Genomic DNA, 23,717 nt, shown 5'->3' with positions numbered 1-23,717 from the left:
TTCACCCATTTAAATCCTCATCACGAAGTGTATGAAGTTGGTAATATAATGATCTTCCTTTTGCAGGTGACCACTGAACCTTAAAGGAGAAACAAACATAGTGCCCTAGGGCCTAGGGCTGATCTCAATATTCATAAACCAGGACAGGACAATCATCTTCTCTTGACAGATGAGGAAGATGGGGTTCTAACAGGCTAAGGAAAACTGCCCACAGTCACAGAACAAGTAAATAACACACTTGGAAATCAAACTCACGTCTGATTTGTTCCAGAGCCCCCATTCTTTCCATTTTGCTGCTTTGCCTCCCAGAGACGTTTTTGCTTTGTCATAAACCGCAGAGCAGAGTGTGGCACTTTTAACGAAGGAAGAGTTTGCCAAATGAAAAGCAGATTAATGAGAGATTTGGGATGCTTTGCAGTAAATAAATCTCTTTCAGAATTCTCATGTTCTCCCACTCACATCGTTAAAGCCATAACAGTAACAATTACCTCAGCCTGGTTGAGGCCGTGTGGGAGTGTCTGTCGCCCTGGGAAGACACTGGGGACCCACAAAACTTTCCTTGAGCTGACTGAGCCATAGGTCAGAAATTGGATATATCAGAGGTTGGCTTTCCCCGTCAGAGCCTCGTCTTGCCCCTCCTGTTTCTGGCTGTGTCTTGAAACGCGGTTACCTGATTAAAATTGGGTCAACATTAAGAATATTAGACATGTCAATGTCAACCTGTTCTCCGAGACTTAGAGCACCATTTGAACACGATTGCCCAAGACTTGAGTAGAGTCTATCTTTTTTCTTTTTAATAATAGGTAATCTTAGCTATTCCCTGGGAATTAAAAAATACCCCTTTGAAACTGAGAGGCCAGAGCAGAAATGTCATTATTTCTAGATGATACACAACTGAATTTAAAGCCAAATGCTCACATTTATATTCAAGAGGAATGTGTGTCTACTTAACGCTGGTGTTGAGGGTCTGGGGGATGTGAAGACAAGCAAGTCCCGGGCCCTTTGTCTAAGAGCTAGGGAAATGGGGTGTAAGCTGTAATAATCTGTGCTGCGAGGGGAAACATAGCATTTACTGCCCATCCGCCACAGGCCAGGCATTGTGTCAAGTACTTTATACAAGGCCATGGCAAGATGGATGTCTTAGCCCCATTTCTAGGGGAGGAAAGCAAGACTCAGAAGAAGTTGTCCTGGGCCAACAGCACTTTATGCATATGGCTGAGATTCGGACTCAGGTGACTCTAATGACAGACCTGCACTCTTTCCCCTAGGATTGACTGTTAATTAGGCAGGATCCACTTAATGGTCTAACGCATTAGGTATCCTTCATGGGATTTAAAGATTCACGAAATTAGCTCACCGAGCTGCATAACGTTTTGAGATGACAATTTTTGACCTGGGGTATTTTTTTTTCTTTTCTTTTTTTTTTTTTGTTTTGGCAGTACGCGGGCCTCTCACTGTTGTGGCCTCTCCCGTTGCGGAGCACAGGCTCCGGACGTGCAAGCTCAGCGGCCATGGCTCACGGGCCCAGCCGCTCCGCGGCATGTGGGATCTTCCCGGACCGGGGCATGAACCCGTGTCCCCTGCATCGGCAGGCAGACTCTCAACCACTGCGCCACCGGGGAAGCCCCTGACCTGGGGTATTTTGAGGAGTCTTGGGCGAATCAAATAATTTTCAGCTTTTTCCAAGGAAAGTACAAAACAGAAAACTTTACCCATTTCTTGTGCTTTTATGTTGGTGGGGTGAGGCTTATGGATGGTCTTTGGGTGAGGGATAGAAGAGGTCTGGATAACCCAGATAGCTCCATTACTTGGTGAGAAATGATGGTTTTGAAGTATGACTTGGCTACTTTAAAGTGGCTGTATCAGCTCAGTAGGAGTTAGCAGTTTGATGTGGCTACCAAAAAGCCAGTCTTAAGAGAAGTATCTCTGGTGGGGGAGGTAAGAACCCCACTCTGCTTTGCCTTGGTCAGACCTTAGTTGGAATACTGTGTTAAGTTCTGGGGACTGTAGACTAAGATAAATATAAAGCAACTAGGACCCACATTCAGGAGAAAGTTTGGATCACAATGTGGAAATGAAATCTGGACGTTTAGGGAAATAGGGCTGTGCAGCTGAAGAAAAGACTTGAAGGGCTGAGATAACAGTCTTCAAATATTAGAAGGATTGTCTTGTGGAAGAGGAATGTTGATTTTTTTTCCTCTGTGGCCCTAAAAGATGCAACCAGAAGCCACAGGCTCTGGGGAAGTGGATTTGTCCTTACAAGGAAGAATTTTTTGTTCTATCTGCCTAAATATGTTTTATCTGCCTAAATATGTTGAGTTTTGTTGTTGTTTTAGAAAGTGGTGGATCCCCAGTCCCTGAAGGTCCTAGGACATGTGCCAAGTAATTACTTGGTGGAGCCATGGCAGAGGAAATTCAAAGGTACCGTGGATTGGATTTCACAAGCATCAAAGTCCTTCCCAACCCTGAGCATCTCAGTACCTGTGGACTGTCCTTCCAGGCTTTGCCTCCACCTTTGTCACTAGGGTTGGGGTATGTTTTGGGGGGATGGATAGATGGATGGGTGATGGGGAATAGGAAGAATGTACAATGGCAAAGCAGTTACTTGGTCCATTCAGATTTGGTCTGCCATTTTTAAATTTTGCCTTTCCTATATACTCATTTGCTTGCCCTAAACTCTGGGCACCTGGAGGCCTTTGCTGTAACTGCTTGTGATCCTCAACATCGTACCCCATCTCATGCAATTGGGTTCTTATAAATGTTATTTGACAGTGATTTTTATCAGGTATCAAGTATTGTCAGGCTCCAATAGTAAGCGAATCTAACTTCGCTGTATGTACAAACGCTAGGTTTGTAAAGCTTGTGGCTGCCTCCCCTCTCTGGGGAAAGACAGAACCTGAATTCTTTTCCAAATTTCAGTGAGATGGAAATTTTGGGACACCCATGAGACAGAGAACCAGTCAAAGGGCTTCACACTTAAAAGTAGCCTTAAAAATTACCCATATGCCAGTTGCACTACTCCCAGCCCCCTGTCAGGTAGCAATCTTCAACTGTTTTGAAAGATCTCTAGCTCTTTTTATCCAATTAAGGACTGAAAGTGATTGACAGAAGGTTTTTGCTCATAGTCTACAGCTGAACTCTTGTGTCAACAGTAAATATTCCAGCAGAAGGAGTGAGGGTTTGATCATTTTACTGCTTTCTGCAGGGCAGACTCTGTGGGCTCATGGCAACATCTAATCTTCAGTGACCCCAGTTGTCACACCCAGGAGTAGGTTTCTCTCTAATCCTTTTCAGAGCTATGAACAGCAGGGAAACATGATTTATAGACCAAGAGGCATTTTCATCATGGGATTTGTGAGCATTTCATATCCCTTTCCTCATTATGGATACACTGCCCATCCTTTGGAAGAGACACTAAGGTGTTGGTCAGATCCTGTTAACCTCATTTACTTCCATGAATTCATGTCAAGTGTATTATGTTCATGGAGGAGATTGTCAAAACCCTACCAAATGGGTTTAGAGGAAGATGGGGCTAACTTCAGATGACTTCTTTAGGCCAGAGGTTTTCCTAGGCACCAGTAATCATCTGATTCTGCTTTCTAAGGCTGCTTCCCTTACTTACAATTCATACATAGAAGCTAAGTCCTTGATGCAAAGGTGTTCTTTACAGCTGTGGGTTTTACCTCAATCTCTGGGCTCCTTGAAAAATAAACTTGGAATATTCTTCTCAACCCTAGTTATTTGAACTCTCTGAGTCTCAGCTCAGTTTATTAACATGATTAATTTGCAGTGGATCTCTATGTCTTATGTCCTTAATACATTGCTTCACACAGGGGCACCAGCTCAGGAAGATTTTGTCTGTTGCAAATTTATGAGGAAGTTGAATATTTATTTTTGGTACTTTTTCACCACCTCCCCAACATCTACCTCCTGATCAGATACCATTTCTTCTTCTTCCTGTCTCTACATTTCCAATGCCATTAAAAAATGGCCCAATTCTCAGCCTGTTTTCCCCTAGTCCTTGCTAAAACAGTGGCTGATGATGGTTTAAGTTAAGGCACCACTTCTCATGAGGTTACTTGTATTTTAATAAAAATCTTTGAAGGGTAAACATTCAAAGTCCTGATTCTCTATGGTTAAATTTTAGGCAGTGTAAAAAATAGTTTTAGATGGAGACGAAGGGAGTTGGGTGGATTACACAGGACATGGGATGAACAGGGCTGTCACTTTTTTTGTTTTTTGCGGTACGCGGGCCTCTCACTGTTGTGGCCTCTCCCGTTGCGGAGCACAGGCTCCGGACGTGCAGGCCCAGCGGCCATGGCTCACGGGCCCAGCGGCTCCGCGGCATGCGGGATGCTCCCGGACCGGGGCACGAACCCGTGTCCCCTGCATGGGCAGGCGGACTCCCAACCACTGCACCACCAGGGAAGCCCGAGGGCTGTCACTTTTGTTCAGTTACGTGAACATGGTGACAGGCAAGCATAAATGCAGAGATGGCATTCCTGTGCTGGTATGGGGAAAAGGAAGAGAGGCCACTGGTCAGGACATTGTTTTGCCTAGGGAGGAAGAAGATCCAGTACTTTGGTAATTTATTTAAGCTTTTGTTTTTTTTTTTTTGCGGGATAGAGGAGCAAGTAGGGGAGCTCATACTTGAAGCCGAATCCGGCCTCCGTACCCTGACACTGAATTAAATCTCAAGACAGAGTTGTGGGTGAAGTAGAAGAGAATAGCTTTATTGCTTTGCCAGGCAAAGGGGGCTAGAGCAGGCGATTGCCCTCGAAACTCTGTGTCCCTGACCTGGAGAGGGTAGTGAGGAGTTTTATAGTAATCGTTCAAAGAGGAGAGCATGATCAGCTCATGGACATTTCTCTGATTGGTTGGTGGTGAGGTAAGTGGGTGTCAGCATCATCAACCTTACGGTTCCAACTGGTTCTGGGGTCTGCGTGTTTGTGGGTAGCACACCATTAACTTCTCCCACCTAGTGGGGGTTTCAGTATCTGCAAAACAGCTCAAAGATATTGTTATGTGTATCCCTTAAGGGGGAACCAAGACCCTGCCCCAAGGCTGCACTAGTGTTTCTTTTGACTATTCCTCCCTTGTCTTGCATCCCCTCCCTTCTCTAATTAGCAACTGTTTGAACCTGCTCCTTGGAACTCAGGGAAGGTCATGGAGGCTGAATGAAGCCTATTTCCTGTAATCAAGAAATGGGGGACACCGATACAGGCTTTGTGCCCAGGAGCCCACAGGGTCCTGCTAGGGATCATACTCAGTGCAAGGAGATGTGGAAAATCCAGAGATAAGGAATCATGGCCTCTTACTTTCCAAGGGCTCCTACTCTATGTTGTGGGGGAAATCAGACACATTCATTAAGAGTCTGCCCGATTGAAGGATGTGAAAAGAGTTATCACAGAGGTACAACTAACATGCTGGGAAAATGTGTGGTCCATTCTCACTGGGATATCTGGAAGGGCTTCCTGTAGAAAGTGGGATATTAATTGAACTTAAAAAAACAATTTGTACTTTGAAAAATTATAATCTTGAAAGAAATGAGTTGAGCAAGCGCCTGTCCTCTGATGGAGGGAGGGAAGTCTGGCCTAGTTGAGTGGAGGCGGGAAGGTGAGTGTTACGCTTAGTCTGGAAAACTCGGCAGGGTCTTCAACCCTACGGGGCTTTGAACGTTCGGTTGACTATTTTCAGTTTTATTCTTCTCGCATTGGGAAGCCATTTAAGATTTAAGCAGGGGAATAATATTCTTAAAGAAAATAACTATGACCAGGATGAATTGAAGGGAGGGAGAAACGACATACTCATTTATCTACAATTTGGGGAAGAGAGGAAGATTATCTCCAATTCATTAGATGTGCATTGTATCAGCAGGAGGGAAATAAGCAGCATATCTTGATACATAAATCCTCCCATATATGCATTCTTTTTCACCAGGGAGCAAGTATTTGGCAGCCAAGTTATCTTTAAAGTAATAATAAGAAAGCTATTTGGAATAAATGTTTCAGAACCATTTGTTACTTTGCACAGACCTATGAGCAAATAGGATTGAGCTAAAGCATTTACAGTGGTATGTGGTTCTGCAGGGGCCGCCACCCTATTATATATACTTATATCTTGGCTAACCTCCAGCTGTTGCCACTGCTATTAGTCAAAGAACTGAAGTGTCAACGAGCTAATCAAAATAGCAAAGTGGGAGTCAAGAGTTTTTCCGCCCGTTTCCTAAAGTCTTAGGAAGATTGTTTCCTTTTTATTCCTTCTATTCAGAACATAAAAGCCTCCCAGACATCTAATCTTTACTAGGTCAAACATTTCAAAAGGCAGTGGGATTATTTTCCAGTTGCTTTTCAGTTTAAGGCAAGTGTTTTAGGGGCTTCCAAAGCCTCCCTCCTGAATCAATTTATGAAAAAAAAAGAAAAACAAAAAATGAAAGGCATTATTAACCCAACTACATTGTCTCGGTGTAAAAATCCTAACATATAGCATAGTGGGAAAAGGTTCTGAATCATGACCTAAGAGATGTGAGTTCTAGACCCAGTTTTGTGAATGCATAGCTTGGTGGTTTTGTCAAGTCTCCTATTTAACAGGGAGGGATTCGAATTTTCCTGTATGGTTTCTGTACTATGCAGTAGTAGTGTTCACAATTACTTTTGCCTAAGGAGTTTAGAGAATGGAGAGACACATGATAATGTTGCAGGAAGAGGGACCTCTTCCAGGGCCCAAGAGTGGGCTCTTGTCTACCACTCAGAAAAGAATTTTCTGAGGAGACACACGTGCTGACAAAGCAACAGACTTCATTGGGAAGGGGTGTCCGGGTGCAGAGCAGGAGGGGAGGGGACCCAGGAGACCTGCTCTGCCATGTGGCTCGCAGGCTCAGGTGTTATGGTGATGGGGTTCGTTTCTGGGTGGTCTCCGGCCAGTCATTCTGACTCAGGATCCTTTCTGGTGGTGCACACATTGCTCAGCTAAGATAGGTTCCAGAGAGAAGGATTCTGGGAGGTTGGTAGGACATATGGACAGGAGTCTCCTCTGTCCTTTTGACCTTTCCCTAATTCTTCCGGTTGGTGGTAGTTGGTTAGTTCCGCGTTCCTTACCAGGACCTCCTGTTTTACGATAACTCGTGAAAGTGGTTACTATCGGGCCTGGTCAGGGCAGGCAGTTTTGGGCAGTGGTTTCCCTAAAAATAAGATTGTGGTCAACAATTTTGGGTGGAAGTGATGTGTGTTACTTTTGGGCGAGAACTCACACTGCCAGTGTGAGGCTCCAGAATTCTTTCTCTCTACAAAGATGACTGAGAGAGGTGGCTTTGTCAAGCTGGGGGCAGGAATAAGGAAAACGAAGAGCAGAACTCCTAGGCAGCCCATGATGGGCATGTACAACGAGCGGGAAATGAACCTTTGTTGTTTTAAACCACTGAGATTTGGAGGAATGATTCAAGCTTATTCCTTTTTGTTTGTTGGTTTGTTTGTTTTTCAATATGCGGGCCTCTCACTGCTGTGAGAGGAAGATAATAACAATGACAAGTAGCAAAACTTCTAAAATGGAGACTATAATCCATTATAGCCAATTAATGGGAGTGGGAAGCTCGGGCTCACTGTCCAGGACATAGAAATAAAAGCTGAGGATGCTCTGAGGCATCTCTTGGATCTCTATAAGCCTCCATCATTTCTGCTGAGTAGGGTTGACAGATAAAATATAGGCTCTTCAGTTAAATATGAATGTCAGAAAAACAACGAGTACATTTGGAAGATAAGTATGCCCCAAATAGTTCATAGGATCTACTTATACTAAAAGTGATGACTTATTATTCATGTGGAGTTCAAGTTTAACTGGGTATCCTGTACTTTTAGTTACTAAATCTGACAGCCCTACTGATGAGCCACAATGGAGGCAGTTGAGGAGCGGTACGTGCTGGCTCTCGGACAGTCAGAAATGGCTCCAGCAGACCCAGGTACAGTATGAACTGCTCTTTGGATGTAGCTCAGAAGCCATGGCCAGCCCTTGACTGCAAGTACTGCCTCGGGTTTCCCTGAGGTGGGGTAAACCTTCCTCTTAATGGCCTTTGGGTAAGTCTGGAAGACCATATCCAAGGGGAGCCCCAAAGTCAGTTTCATCCTCACAACCATGTTTCCAATTCCTGGAATTGGCTGCATGTGACTCACAAGAGCTGAGGAGGTTTGTGGAAATTGGGAGTGTCATAGCTTGAACCCTCTGTAGGTAAAGTTTTGCTGTTGTGAGAGTTTGAACAGGAGCAATGTGAAAGACTCCAGGTCCCCAGGTAGATAGAAATAATCCTGTTCTACCTGTGTGTATGTGACAAGTCTCTAATAGTTCAGAGAGCAAGTATCTGGTCTTAGAAAGACTGATCCAAGCTTGGATGTTTCTGGTGACAAGGCAAGGTCCTGAGTTTCAAGTTCACCTTTTATGGCTGAGGAGACAATAAGGTGGTCAGAAGGGAAATCATGGAGGAGACCTTGGCTTCATCCATTGTGCAGGCTTGTATATGTGGTTCTATGTAGATTGTGTTTCAAAGGTGGAGCTTGTTTACAACTATGAACATTCTCCGATGTGCTTTTTGGACCTTCATTCCCAGAGCGAGAGCAGTGCCGAGGCTCTAGAAATGCCCTGGATATTCTGAGCTGTCAGTGGCATTTCCCAGGTACTGTTGCCTTGGTGCCGCTCCTTGAAATGTCCAGAGGGATTATCATCTGTCTTGTGGCGGGTCCTAGCATTGTGAAAGGAAGCTGCTGCACCGGGCTCAGAGGATTTCGGATGTGGTGGGAGGAGGAGTAGTACTACGACTCTAAATTGTATCACAGCATATCTATTCCATCTTGAGAGTGGGGTTGGGGGGTTATGAAGGGGGGCTTTTATTGTACTTTTATACATTGTACCCTTGAAACTAATTCAATTTTTTAAAATTAATTAATTTATTTTGGGCTGCATTGGGTCTTTGTTGCTGCTAGCGGGCGTTCTCTAGTTGCAGTGAGCGGGGGCTACTCTTGGCTGTGGTGCACGGGCTTCTCATTGCAGTGGCTTCTCTTGTTGCGGAGCATGGGCTCTAGGCACGCAGGCTTCCGTAGTTGTGGCACGTGGGCTCGGTAGATGTGGCACACGGGCTCTAGAGCGCAGGCTCAGTAGTTGTGGCGCGCGGGCTGAGTTACTCCGTGGCACGTGGGATCTTCCCAGACCAGGGCTCGAACCCATGTCCCCTGCATTCGCAGGCATATTCTTAACCACTGCTCCACCAGGGAAGCCCAATAATTCAGTTTTTTACAAAGAGAAGATTCCTAATATTATTCCAAAATTTTAAAAACATGTAGTTGGATAACACTATGAAACATTAACTGATATATTCTTTTATTATTTCTCTTTGCTCCCTGGATCTTTTTCCCCATCCAGTCAGCTAGGCACTGTGAGTTCACTGCATTAGGAAGGTAAAGACTCAGCAGAAATGAGGGAGAAAAAAAGAAAATTCTCAGCTTTGGAATGTTCACAACGGAGGCCACAGTAGAACAGGTGAGAATTCTGTGAACAAAAACTAAATGTCGTCTCAAATGCAAAAAAGTATTCTCTGCACTGGGAGGCAGGAGAGGGAGGGAGGGAAGGACTGAAGGAGAGAGATCAGTGTGGCGAGGGACATGGAGACTGTGCTTGAGGACGATATGCCCAGGAAGAGAATCAGAATCTGCAGAAGATTCAGCCTGCACGTGATCATTGCCTCCAGCCAGCCCCCTCATCTCAGACGTTGGGAAATTCAGAGAGAGAGTGGGAGTACGTCAGGAGGGCCACGCGCATAGTCTGTGTGGCAGGGGTTGTGGCCATTCCCTATTTGTGAGGAGTCCCCAGCAATTTGCAGGCCTCTTCTGGAAAATGCTGGCGGACGTCTCTAGTGCTTATGTGAAAGCTTGTTCACAAACCTTGAAAGATACAGATGTAGATGACAGGTAGATGCATAGATAGAAAAATGTAATTAAATAAAAGCTCCAGGAAAGGTTTGGAAAATGCCCTTTATTGCATAGGACGCTTCTATTGTCATATGATGTTAGACTGAGGGCCGGTCCCTTCATCCTCCTTCAGACCACGGCATTCTGTCTGCTACTCTCCCGAGGGTCCTTTCTTCTCCCTGGAAGGGATAAAGCAACTGAGGTAGAACAGGAAGAGACAAGCAGCACTCCAAGCTCTGCTGGTCAGGGTCACCCTCCAGCATTGCCTTAAAGCTCAGAGCCACACACACCACAGGGAGCTTGGCTCCAGATCAACGACCACGCAACGGAGGTTCTGGAACATTTCCATATCTCGGGGGACCTCATTTCCACGTGACTCTCTTTCATATTCCCCTTTGTCACAGAAGGCTAGGTCCAGTGGTCCGGGTGAGATCTCGGCTCAGGCCCAAGGCTCTCAGACCTCAAAGTTCTGGTCCTGCAAGGGCCCCTGTCCTCTCTTGAGACCACTCCTGGCTCTCTCTGCCGAGAAGGAGCTGCTGGCAGTACGTCCTCTAAGAGTTGAGGTCCATCGTGCAGACCCTGAGAAAACGCCTAGGAAAAGGCTCCACCTTCTTGTTGACGTCAACAGAGGTCAGCGCCTTTGGTAGTGCTGGGTGTGTCCCATCGGATGCAACTGCAGAGCCATTAGGTCAACCAGCACATGTGTGCGGCCCCTTCCCTTAGACTCCTCTGGGCCCTCGTGACATAGGCTCAGAAGACTGCCAGCCTCAAGCCTTACCTCTTCCAAGGGACGGCCACAGCGTCTTCCAGGATCTTCTGTCCCATGAATCTCAGTTGCTGTTTGCAACTCAAAGGAGAGAAAAGAGCCTGCCTGCGGGGTCTCTTTGGGCTGGGGCCTTCCCCCGTGGGCTGCTCTCCCTCATTCTCCTTTTCTTCTTGCTTCTCTTCCTCCTCCTCCTCCTCCTCCTCCTCCTCCTCCTCAGAGGTGCTCCCGGATTCCACATTGCCCATCAGCTGGGCCATGGTGAGATGAAAGACACGGCAGCTGAAGCCCTCCAGGACGCCGCCCTTCACGTGCTGCTGGAGGATCTCCAAGGTGGGGAAGACCCGGCAGCAGGCCATGCACCTGAAGCCGGTCTCCATGGTCACCATCCAGTCCGGTGTCTTGGCCCTGGGTCTCTCCTCGATGGCAGGTGACCCTGATGGGCTGCCTGGCTCTGCCCTTTCCTCATACTCTTTCTCCTCCCCAGTGGGCTCACTGTCAGACAGGAGGCTTTCGGTGAACACATCAGAGGGGCACGTGCCTACTGTGCATGCATCCTCAGGAAGGGTCACTTCTTCTATCGTCAGCTGCTTTTCAGGCAACTCCAAGGGTTTCTTTGTCTTCCAGGAGACAGCGACACCCTTGTTCACTTGTACCTGCATGTAGTATATTTTCATGCCCCTTTCCTCTTTGTCTGGGTGCAGATCGTTCTTACAGGGTGAAGAGGGCGAGGAGGAGACACAGTGTGATGGGGGAGCGGTCTGCCCTTCTTCCTGAACCTGGGCTAGGGGTGCTGTAAGCCAGGCAGTGTCTCGAAATCTCCGCATTGCTGAAAAAGGAAATTAAAACCATAATAACATGCATGGGCTGTGCCGGAAGCTGAGGGAGCAGGTGTGGTAGACGAGAGAGGGACATTTGCATGACGTAGCTATGTCGTGAGCTTGGTGTCTGTTGGCCGTAGGATGGAGCGGTGTATCTGGTGTCATCTGTGGGCTTTTCATGTGCGTGGGGGGGATACTGGAGCGGTGTCTGTATACAGGGGTGTGGAGTATGGTGGTGAGGGCTGTGGTATGTGAGGGATGAGGCTGGATGCGTGTATGACAAGGAGTGTGAGTTTGGGAATATCGGTGGTGCATTCCTTGTGGAATGGGGCTGTGGTGCTTGGGGCTTCTGTGTGCTCTCAGAAGGGCTGTGCCTGGAGGGCGGATGTATGTGTGAGCTGTGTGGACCTGAGCTGGATGGTCCTGCTCTCAGGCTGGAGGTGTATGATGCAGAATTCTGTCCTTCTCTGGAAGCAAAGGCAAAGGCAAAGACAATGCCTACATTTTCCTCTGAAGATGCTTCATCTGGTCCCTCTTCCCTCCACCTCAAGCCCAGACCTTTCCGGCCCCTGCTCCTTGACTTCCCCACCATGGTACTACCAGTATTCACACCGCCCCCCCAGACTCAGCTGGCATCCACTCCCTCGGAACAGCTCAGCCATCCTGCCCAGGCTCTTCCACAGAGCCCTCATCACCTCTGATGACTCTGGATTTCCTCTCAGCCTCCCTGGGATCTGTGTGCCTCCTGCCTCACAGCCAAGCACCCCCTCACCTGAGGAGCCCCGCGCCCTTACCAGCGTAGCTGAGCTTGAGCGGAGTAGAAGTACAGAAGAAGTATTTAGAGGCAGAGGAGACCTCCCCTGACCCTGGGCTGCAGCCTTGGGCCACCACAGTGGATCCAAGCCGAGGGGGATCCTCTTGTGACTTCGAGATTCCTGAGGGAGGAATGAAAGGCTCAGGGTGGGTTCATCAGTCCTCTGTCCACAAATATTTACTGAGTGTGTGACACGTGTCAGGTGCAGTGAATACACACATTTGAGAGTGTGGTTCCCAGTGGATCCTCCAGGATTTAATTCCAATCAATACTTATTCTCTCACTGTCTAGTTGGTAATGTAGGCCTCGGTGGTGACTGTGAGTGTGTGGGAAGAGTGAGTGATGTGTATCAGTTAAGTCTGTGGTAAGTGTGGGGTTGGCATGGGGAGCACAGTGCAGATGTGTCTATGTGTGTCTGTGGCCTTTGTGTGCATGGTTTCTGTTCACAAGTCAGGAATTCTGGGACATGTAACTATTCCTCATTACATGGTGTGGCTTGTATTTATGGTGCGTGTTCATTCATTCCTTCACCAAGATTCAGTACGCAGCTACTCCTGTGTATCCGGCACTCTTCCATTGTTGTAGTCTTTGGTAATGCTGCACATTCTAGTAGTGGAAGACACAGACTAAACAAAACTACAATAAATATGTAATACATCAGCTGGTGGTAAGTATATAAGGGTTGCCAGACTTAGCGAACAAGAATACAAGGCACCCAGTTAAATTTCAGTTTCAGATAAACCCAGAATAATTTTTTAGTGTAAGTATTCCCATGCAGTATTTGGCCTGACTTAGTTTTAGTGTGAGTATGGCCCATACAATATGTGGGACATACTGATACTGAAAAATTACTTGTTGTTTATCTGGAATTCAAATTGAACTGGATAGCCCATATTTCCTCTGGCAACCCTGACATGGGTTAGTGAGACTGTGGTTTACTGTGGTTTGTACAAAGCGGGTCTGGCATTACTCAAGAATGTGTTACAAGTGTGGTGTGTATGACACGTGACTGGTTCTTACAGAGGTATTTAGCGATGGCTGAAGTTAGCTGTGTTTGTGCGAGAGTTGAGGAGATACATATATATATATAGTGTGTGTGTGTGTCCTATATATAGTGTGTGTGTGTCTATATACATATCTCATCTCCAGCGTTTGGTGTTGGAGGAGAGGATTGTGATACAGGTGGGTTGTATGAGAACGTAGTACAGGAGGGATCCGTGTATATACCTCCATGTGCTGTGTGTGGTTTACTAAGGAAGTTATATGTGGGGTGTGTGATATTTTTGCTGTATCAGAGTGTACATGGGTGTATGAGTTACTGTCTCATAAAACACCCCTAACAAGAAATCTGTATACACTCTTACGTACAACGAGTGTCAGCCAGGTCCAGGCAGGGTGACAAGAACTTTACCACGCAGACTTTATATCTGGTAAGCACTCTACCCCCATTCATCCCGCACTTCTCTGCACTACCACACACACACACACACACACACACACACACACACACACACACACACACACACACACACTCACACACCCACACCCACACAGGAACATAGAGCAAAATATTCTGAATGGTCAGGGGCAGTCATTGCCTTCCCCAGCCTGTCCCAGCCACTGCCTGGAAATCTGCCTGCTGTCTAGAGCTCCATTCCCAGGGCCCATCCTACAGTCTTCAGGGCCCTGGGCCTGGTAGGAGCTACTGGGCTCTAATCTGGGGCAGAGGCCTCTAGCTGGAGCTCTGGGGTGACCACCCCTCTCCCAGGGCAAGCTACTCGCCTACATTTAATGCACGCAGACACCACGTGGCCCATGGCTCTCAGAGCTCCCCCCAGGACCCTGAGGCCATTTCTCACCCCTGCCCACGCGGTCTCAGTCTCTGGAAAACCCTTCCCTTCCCTTGATCTCCTTTGGGAAATTCTTCCTGTTGAAGGAATAAAACCTCCTTGCTTTCAATATGACACCATCCCTAGACAAACAATCTTCTTTCAAAGTGCATTCCACTTGTCAAGATATTTTTCAACAGGGCCTTCAACTCATGGGGCTTCTCTTTCCACTTTGGTAAAAGAGGCCAAGCAACTCATGGGTCTCTCTCAGCATCCTTGCATCCTTCACATCCCCCACCTCATGACCCCAGGGAAAGATCCAAGAGCATAAGAGAGAAATCGGGGACTGAGAAAAGCTGCACCTCTAGGTCTGTGCAAGCAGGATGCAGCCTGCTGTGAGTGCGACAAAGCTCCAGGCCCGGCTGCCCCAGGAGAGAGTCCTCAGACCAGCGGAGCTGACCTCCCATCTCCCAGGGGGCATCTGGCCGTTCTGTGCCGTCTCATACCACAGGGACCCTCCAGATGGATACGGCAGCATCAGTGAGACAAGGTCTCTCGCTCCCTGCTTCACAGGTGACACGTTCTCAGTCCCCCGCTTCCTAGAGAAGGTTCAGTTTGGCAGAAACCCATGTGCCCCAGACAAGTTGCCCCCCACATACCTCCTCCGTGCTCGGCAGTTTCCTGGGACTCTTCATTTTCCAGATGTTTCCTCTTTTGTCGCCGTTTCATGGTACCAACTAGAAGTCTCCCTTAGAAGATGCCTCAAGAGATGTCCAACTCCTCCTCTTCCCTACAGGTTGGCCCTTGTTGGCTCTTGGGCAATCCGTTGAAATGATTCAATACAAACAAAAATAGTCAAGTCTCCTAAATGGCTGAAAAACTTGTGCCACTTAGTGAACCAGCAGTACTGCCTAGTGCTCACCAGGGCTGTTATGTTTGCAAGGTTGCCAGGCGCACAGCGGAATTCTGTGACCTCAGTGCTGACATCAGAGCATTCGGTGGACCTGGGTTGAGCACAGTGTCTGCAATAGCTCAGGCCCCATTTTCAAGAACAATTCCTTTTTCCCAGCTGAACCTTTCCCGTGAAAGGGAAAGGTTCATACCATATCTATTATAAATTGTATCATACCATGTCTGTTATAACATTCACATTTTGATTGGAGATCTTTGAATGTCTTTTCTAGAGAGATTTAATATGAATATTTTAAATGGTCTCCAGTTTCCCTGTGGATTATTGACATTTTAAACTCTGCACTTCAATTTTCCCTCAATACGTGTAATTTTGTCACGGCTATTTCTGTACTTAAAGATGAGGAACTATATAATTGATTTCTTCATTTTTTCCCCATCTCTTGCCAAGGTACTGCATTTGATTGTGTCTTGCGAATGAGTGAAAAATGCTAGTCCTTGAGTCAGGACATTGGGCCCTTTACCAAGTAACTCAACCTATCTGGGCTTCAGCTTCTGTATGTGCGATCAAGAGGCTTGGACTAGCTGACTTTTCAAATGCTGTGTTTCTTTGATTCACTCTCACTTACTGATCTGCTCCTTAAGAAGAGGGTCTGTTCTCATAAAGTAACAACAGTCTTTTCCTAACCTTGGGTTGGGCGGAGTTTAACTGTTCGTACTCAGTTTGTTAGTTATATTGCCTTCTACGTATGCTTAGCTCTAAATAATTTATATGGCTCTTGTGACTATGTTTAGATCTTCTTTTTTTCTTATTTTCTTTTACAGTTTCTAATTTGTTATCGCCAGTGTAGAGGAGCCTGACTGATTTTTAAAATGTATTGATCTTGTATGTGTGTGCCTTGTTGAACCGTCTTATTCGTTCCTGCTAGTTTATCTGTGGGTTCTTTTGGGTCTCCTAGATAAATGAGCATATTAAATGTAAATAATGTGTTCTTTGGATAAAGTTTATTTTCTTGCATCTATATATATAGAAGCAATATGTTGAATTGATTTAAATATTTAAATACTTACATACCTGTTATCACAATCTAACGTTCTTGATCTTATTTTCTTTCAATCAATATTATGTTTTCAAGACTTATCCACGTGAATCCATATAGATCTAGGTCTTTGATTTTTGACTGCTTGATATTATTTCATCACATGCATATAGCATCATTTATTTTCCATTCAAGCATTATTGGACAATTGGATTGTTTCCCTCCCTTCTCTAGAACAAACAACATTTCGTAGAATATCCCTGAAGATGTCTGACAGTCGAGAAGGGCCAGGCTGCCCGAAGGATTGCTACTTGCTTTTAGCCACCTTCCAACAGGCCGTCTCCAGCCAGCAATTTGAAGCACAGCTGAAATGAAAACTGCCCCAAATGTGAAGATCTTAGGAGCTTCCTAGAAGGTGGGAGGTTAATGATAGGCATCCTGCTGGGATCCCAGGGGAGTCTGAGCTGGCCTGAAGCTCATCTTCCTCCTCCACCTCTCAAGAGAAATGTGGAGGAAAGAAGACTTCAAAAACTGTGAGTAGGGCCTCCCTGGTGGCGCAATGGTTGAGAGTCCGCCTGCCGATGCAGGGGATACGGGTTCGTGCCCCGGTCTGGGAGGATCCCATATGCCGCGGAGCGGCTGGGCCCGTGAACCATGGCCGCTGGGCCTGCGCATCCGGAGCCTGTGCTCCGCAACGGGAGAGGCCACAGCAGTGAGAGGCCCGCATACCGCAAAAAGAAAAAAAAAAAACAAGACAAAACTGTGAGCAGGCAGAGGGAGAGAGATTGGGGGCCGAAGCTGTAACTGAGGTCTTGGAGTGGGCTGTGAGCACGCAGAGCCTCTAGAGAGCCAGGCTCTGCCTTCTGAGAACTTCTCCCCTAAGGCTGCTCATAATTCACGTGATACCAGCCATATAGAGCCGACTTGGCCCACACTGTCACAGAAAGCCTTACCAGAATCTCTTCTTCTTCATACACTCTTGTGTCTGTTACTTGGTTATTGCCTTTGGTACTCCACTGATGTGAACCACAGTCGCCAGGGGATGGAGGACACTAGTGACCCATCTTGCTCTGTGGCCTCAGTCCACAGCTTGAGGGTAAGGGAAGAGGCCAAATGAAGGTCAAGAAGGAAAGATGGAGTTTGAAGAGAAGACCTGAGTTAAGGGTGTCTTCTCAAGTCTTGACGACTGAAATGTAGCTCCAGTACCTGAAGTCCTGCTTGTTCTCAAGGCTGACCACGGGGCTGGGTGCACTCAGTGAAGGAACCATATACACTTAGTATTTCCTTGCTTGCTCACACTTGCCCTCCTCTGATACACCCTCTGCAAGACTGATCTTCCCCTGAAACAACTTTCCACCTGCTACTGTCATCTCATGAACATCTGCTTCCCCTTCCTAGTGCCCCCCTAGAATGCCAGTGCAGCCAATTCATAATTTGATAATCATGCTGCTTACCATAGTCTCAGCAACTTCTGATACATTTTATTCACTTTATTCCATAGTCTTCACCCATCAATAATCTTCCTTAACTTCCTAGCTGCAGGTTAACCCATTCGGAATCATTTCTTTTTCTTTCTCTTCTTTGGCAAATCCTTTCTATCTTTTAAGGTCTTTTTCTTGTCTCTCTACCATCCTGCCTTCCCGAACTTCTTTGTTTTCCGTTTAAGTAACCTTTCAACCTCCTTCCCCAATTTCCTCATACACATTGAGAGTTTATTCCTCACACGTTAGACAGCGGTTTATGAATGGCCAGGCATAATGGACTCAGAATGAGTTGGCACCCCCGAGGTACCTGTCTTGCTGGGGAGCCACAGGTGAAGGGCTGGCTGCTGGACACATGTTTGCATGGAGTCAGGCTGAGTGGCCTCAGGGTGTTTGCTCTGCACTTGTGTGTGTTTCTCCCTAGTTGGTTTCCTTGTCCAGCCACCTGTGACCTCCCTCCATCCAGCCCAGGGAATCCTTCTCATCACAGGGGTAGGATGTTTATCTCTTTTTCCATCACATCCTTTCCCCAAAGTTTGGTTGTGAGTTGTTCCCATTCCAAAGACCTTTCCTCTTTGAAGAGAAAAGAGAAAATCTTGTCTCTCCTTTCCTCTCACTTCACTTCTGCTCTATTATCTCCTCCGTCCAGAATGGCCCACTCACTCAGATGGGTGTAGATCCAAAGATGGCAAGAACTGCCAGCAATTCTGAGATAATAATACGGATGGATCAGGAAAACTTGAAAACCTTTATCCCGCCACATTAAAATAGATTGCACTTCCAGTGTATTCAGAGTCTCAGTGTAGAAACACAAATGATAGAGAAATTGAAATACACTCAAGTTTTTCTTTCCTCCTTTCCTGATTTATTCTAATCCTCAATGCTAACATGATGAACTATTTGTTAGGTAAAGTTTCAGACATTTTCTACCCATGCACACTTTTCTTTTTTTCACATAAGAGTGTGAACTAGGTCACTTTCAACATGCTGTGATTCTGTGATTCACTGTCTCCCACCGAGTCATCCACTGGTAAAGTCATCTGTTTCACGGAGGAATAGTTCCAATAGCTAATAGCCAACGTCTGTGGAGTGCTTACTCTGTGTCGGTTTCTTGTAACTACTTTACAGATCATTTGTACAACGTACCCATGGACCAGGTACAATTATGACCCCCAAGTGACAGATAAGTGCAGGTAAGTACAAATAAATACAGAGGCCAAGTGACTTGCCCAAGACACTGGAGCAAATCAAAATCCATGCCTCTGTAATCATTTTGCTCTATTGCCTCTGTCTGGGAGGCTTGATGATTTGGCAACTAAAACCTTAAATATCATGTTCCATTTTTATATCTGTGACACAAGCGTGGGGCTGTGATATGGGGTAACTAACCTGACTACTTTTGAAAACCCTTATGCACCTGGATGAAAGTAAGCCAGGGACTGCAAGCTATAGATTTAAGGTTTCCTACCAACTTTGAAAAATAGCTTCTTGAATGCAATTTATGTAATGTCAAGTCTAGGATGTAGTCCAAATAGTAACAGAAAAATGGAGATATGTAGAAAAATACTTAAAGTTGACAAGTATTGGGAGTGTAGTATTTTGGGGGCCAGCGTGTAGACCACAGGAAAACTTGCTGTTTCCATCCCAAAGGGAAGAGCCCTACGTTGCAACTGCCAAGGTCCCTGGGGCAGCAAGTGTGCTCACTGCTTAGTAAAGAAGCATCCTCAGTTTGATAGAATCATATGGGAGCCTTACATTTGGTTAGCAGTTCTACATTCTTGATGTAATAATATTTTCAGGGTGTGGGAGGGTATCAAGCTCTGAAAATACCCTTGGAGAGATTTGCTTATTAAGTTTGGCTTTTTCAATCTCCCTACTACTTCTTTACTAAACACCAGGCGGTTTCCTTCACTTTTCAGAACCATGTTGTTTTTCCCTTGTCGAATGAACTTTGAAATACTTTTGGATGAGCTATTAAGTTTGGGAAAAAATAAACATCTCTTTAAAATAAGGAAGATAATAACAATGACAAGTAGAAAAAGCTCTAAAACAGAGAATATCCTCCATTCTAGCCAATGACTGGGAGTGGAAGGTTCGTGCTCGCTGTCCAGGACGTAGAAATAAAAGCTGAGGAGGCGCTGAGGCATCTCCTGGATCTCTATGAGCCTCCATCATTTCTGAAGGGTAGGGTTGACAGATAAAATATAGGCTGTTTAGTTAAATATGAATGTCAGAAAAACAACAAGTATATTTGGAAGATAAGTATGCCCCAAATAGTTCATAGGATCTACTTATACTAAAAGTGATGACTTATTATTCATGTGGAGTTCAAGTTTAACTGGGTATCCTGTACTTTTAGTTACTAAATCTGACAGCCCTACTGATGAGCCACAATGGAGGCAGTTGAGGAGCGGTACGTGCTGGCTCTCGGACAGTCAGAAATGGCTCCAGCAGACCCAGGTACAGTATGAACTGCTCTTTGGATGTAGCTCAGAAGCCATGGCCAGCCCTTGACTGCAAGTACTGCCTCGGGTTTCCCTGAGGTGGGGTAAACCTTCCTCTTAATGGCCTTTGGGTAAGTCTGGAAGACCATATCCAAGGGGAGCCCCAAAGTCAGTTTCATCCTCACAACCATGTTTCCAATTCCTGGAATTGGCTGCATGTGACTCACAAGAGCTGAGGAGGTTTGTGGAAATTGGGAGTGTCATAGCTTGAACCCTCTGTAGGTAAAGTTTTGCTGTTGTGAGAGTTTGAACAGGAGCAATGTGAAAGACTCCAGGTCCCCAGGTAGATAGAAATAATCCTGTTCTACCTGTGTGTATGTGACAAGTCTCTAATAGTTCAGAGAGCAAGTATCTGGTCTTAGAAAGACTGATCCAAGCTTGGATGTTTCTGGTGACAAGGCAAGGTCCTGAGTTTCAAGTTCACCTTTTATGGCTGAGGAGACAATAAGGTGGTCAGAAGGGAAATCATGGAGGAGACCTTGGCTTCATCCATTGTGCAGGCTTGTATATGTGGTTCTATGTAGATTGTGTTTCAAAGGTGGAGCTTGTTTACAACTATGAACATTCTCCGATGTGCTTTTTGGACCTTCATTCCCAGAGCGAGAGCAGTGCCGAGGCTCTAGAAATGCCCTGGATATTCTGAGCTGTCAGTGGCATTTCCCAGGTACTGTTGCCTTGGTGCCGCTCCTTGAAATGTCCAGAGGGATTATCATCTGTCTTGGGGCGGGTCCTAGCATTGTGAAAGGAAGCTGCTGCACCGGGCTCAGAGGATTTCGGATGTGGTGGGAGGAGGAGTAGTACTACGACTCTAAATTGTATCACAGCATATCTATTCCATCTTGAGAGTGGGGTTGGGGGGTTATGAAGGGGGGCTTTTATTGTACTTTTATACATTGTACCCTTGAAACTAATTCAATTTTTTAAAATTAATTAATTTATTTTGGGCTGCATTGGGTCTTTGTTGCTGCTAGCGGGCGTTCTCTAGCTGCAGTGAGCGGGGGCTACTCTTGGCTGTGGTGCACGGGCTTCTCATTGCAGTGGCTTCTCTTGTTGCGGAGCATGGGCTCTAGGCACGCAGGCTTCCGTAGTTGTGGCACGTGGGCTCGGTAGATGTGGCACACGGGCTCTAGAGCGCAGGCTCAGTAGTTGTGGCGCGCGGGCTGAGTTACTCCGTGGCACGTGGGATCTTCCCAGACCAGGGCTCGAACCCATGTCCCCTGCATTCGCAGGCATATTCTTAACCACTGCTCCACCAGGGAAGCCCAATAATTCAGTTTTTTACAAAGAGAAGATTCTAATATTATTCCAAAATTTTAAAAACATGTAGTTGGATAACACTATGAAACATTAACTGATATATTCTTTTATTATTTCTCTTTGCTCCCTGGATCTTTTTCCCCATCCAGTCAGCTAGGCACTGTGAGTTCACTGCATTAGGAAGGTAAAGACTCAGCAGAAATGAGGGAGAAAAAAAGAAAATTCTCAGCTTTGGAATGTTCACAACGGAGGCCACAGTAGAACAGGTGAGAATTCTGTGAACAAAAACTAAATGTCGTCTCAAATGCAAAAAAGTATTCTCTGCACTGGGAGGCAGGAGAGGGAGGGAGGGAAGGACTGAAGGAGAGAGATCAGTGTGGCGAGGGACATGGAGACTGTGCTTGAGGACGATATGCCCAGGAAGAGAATCAGAATCTGCAGAAGATTCAGCCTGCACGTGATCATTGCCTCCAGCCAGCCCCCTCATCTCAGACGTTGGGAAATTCAGAGAGAGAGTGGGAGTACGTCAGGAGGGCCACGCGCATAGTCTGTGTGGCAGGGGTTGTGGCCATTCCCTATTTGTGAGGAGTCCCCAGCAATTTGCAGGCCTCTTCTGGAAAATGCTGGCGGACGTCTCTAGTGCTTATGTGAAAGCTTGTTCACAAACCTTGAAAGATACAGATGTAGATGACAGGTAGATGCATAGATAGAAAAATGTAATTAAATAAAAGCTCCAGGAAAGGTTTGGAAAATGCCCTTTATTGCATAGGACGCTTCTATTGTCATATGATGTTAGACTGAGGGCCGGTCCCTTCATCCTCCTTCAGACCACGGCATTCTGTCTGCTACTCTCCCGAGGGTCCTTTCTTCTCCCTGGAAGGGATAAAGCAAATGAGGTAGAACAGGAAGAGACAAGCAGCACTCCAAGCTCTGCTGGTCAGGGTTACCCTCCAGCATTGCCTTAAAGCTCAGAGCCACACACACCACAGGGAGCTTGGCTCCAGATCAACGACCACGCAACGGAGGTTCTGGAACATTTCCATATCTCGGGGGACCTCATTTCCACGTGACTCTCTTTCATATTCCCCTTTGTCACAGAAGGCTAGGTCCAGTGGTCCGGGTGAGATCTCGGCTCAGGCCCAAGGCTCTCAGACCTCAAAGTTCTGGTCCTGCAAGGGCCCCTGTCCTCTCTTGAGACCACTCCTGGCTCTCTCTGCCGAGAAGGAGCTGCTGGCAGTACGTCCTCTAAGAGTTGAGGTCCATCGTGCAGACCCTGAGAAAACGCCTAGGAAAAGGCTCCACCTTCTTGTTGACGTCAACAGAGGTCAGCGCCTTTGGTAGTGCTGGGTGTGTCCCATCGGATGCAACTGCAGAGCCATTAGGTCAACCAGCACATGTGTGCGGCCCCTTCCCTTAGACTCCTCTGGGCCCTCGTGACATAGGCTCAGAAGACTGCCAGCCTCAAGCCTTACCTCTTCCAAGGGACGGCCACAGCGTCTTCCAGGATCTTCTGTCCCATGAATCTCAGTTGCTGTTTGCAACTCAAAGGAGAGAAAAGAGCCTGCCTGCGGGGTCTCTTTGGGCTGGGGCCTTCCCCCGTGGGCTGCTCTCCCTCATTCTCCTTTTCTTCTTGCTTCTCTTCCTCCTCTTCCTCCTCCTCCTCCTCAGAGGTGCTCCCGGATTCCACATTGCCCATCAGCTGGGCCATGGCGAGATGAAAGACACGGCAGCTGAAGCCCTCCAGGACGCCGCCCTTCACGTGCTGCTGGAGGATCTCCAAGGTGGGGAAGACCCGGCAGCAGGCCATGCACCTGAAGCCGGTCTCCATGGTCACCATCCAGTCCGGTGTCTTGGCCCTGGGTCTCTCCTCGACGGCAGGTGACCCTGATGGGCTGCCTGGCTCTGCCCTTTCCTCATACTCTTTCTCCTCCCCAGTGGGCTCACTGTCAGACAGGAGGCTTTCGGTGAACACATCAGAGGGGCACGTGCCTACTGTGCACGCATCCTCAGGAAGGGTCACTTCTTCTATCGTCAGCTGCTTTTCAGGCAACTCCAAGGGTTTCTTTGTCTTCCAGGAGACAGCGACACCCTTGTTCACTTGTACCTGCATGTAGTATATTTTCATGCCCCTTTCCTCTTTGTCTGGGTGCAGATCGTTCTTACAGGGTGAAGAGGGCGAAGAGGAGACACAGTGTGATGGGGGAGCGGTCTCCCCTTCTTCCTGAACCTGGGCTAGGGGTGCTGTAAGCCAGGCAGTGTCTCGAAATCTCCGCATTGCTGAAAAAGGAAATTAAAACCATAATAACATGCATGGGCTGTGCCGGAAGCTGAGGGAGCAGGTGTGGTAGA

General features: G+C 46.8%; 1 protein-coding gene across 1 annotated transcript in view; it reads left to right on the top strand.

Moving 5' to 3' along the window:
- The window catches only part of LOC132502212 (zinc finger protein 234-like), a 258,802-nt gene that overhangs the window by 194,264 nt on the left and 40,821 nt on the right, over positions 1-23,717 (top strand).

Source organism: Mesoplodon densirostris, chromosome 14 (assembly GCF_025265405.1).
Source record: "Mesoplodon densirostris isolate mMesDen1 chromosome 14, mMesDen1 primary haplotype, whole genome shotgun sequence".
NCBI lineage: Eukaryota > Metazoa > Chordata > Mammalia > Artiodactyla > Ziphiidae > Mesoplodon > Mesoplodon densirostris.
The sequence above is the reverse complement of the archived record's forward strand: the minus strand, read 5'-3'. Positions and strand labels throughout refer to the sequence as shown.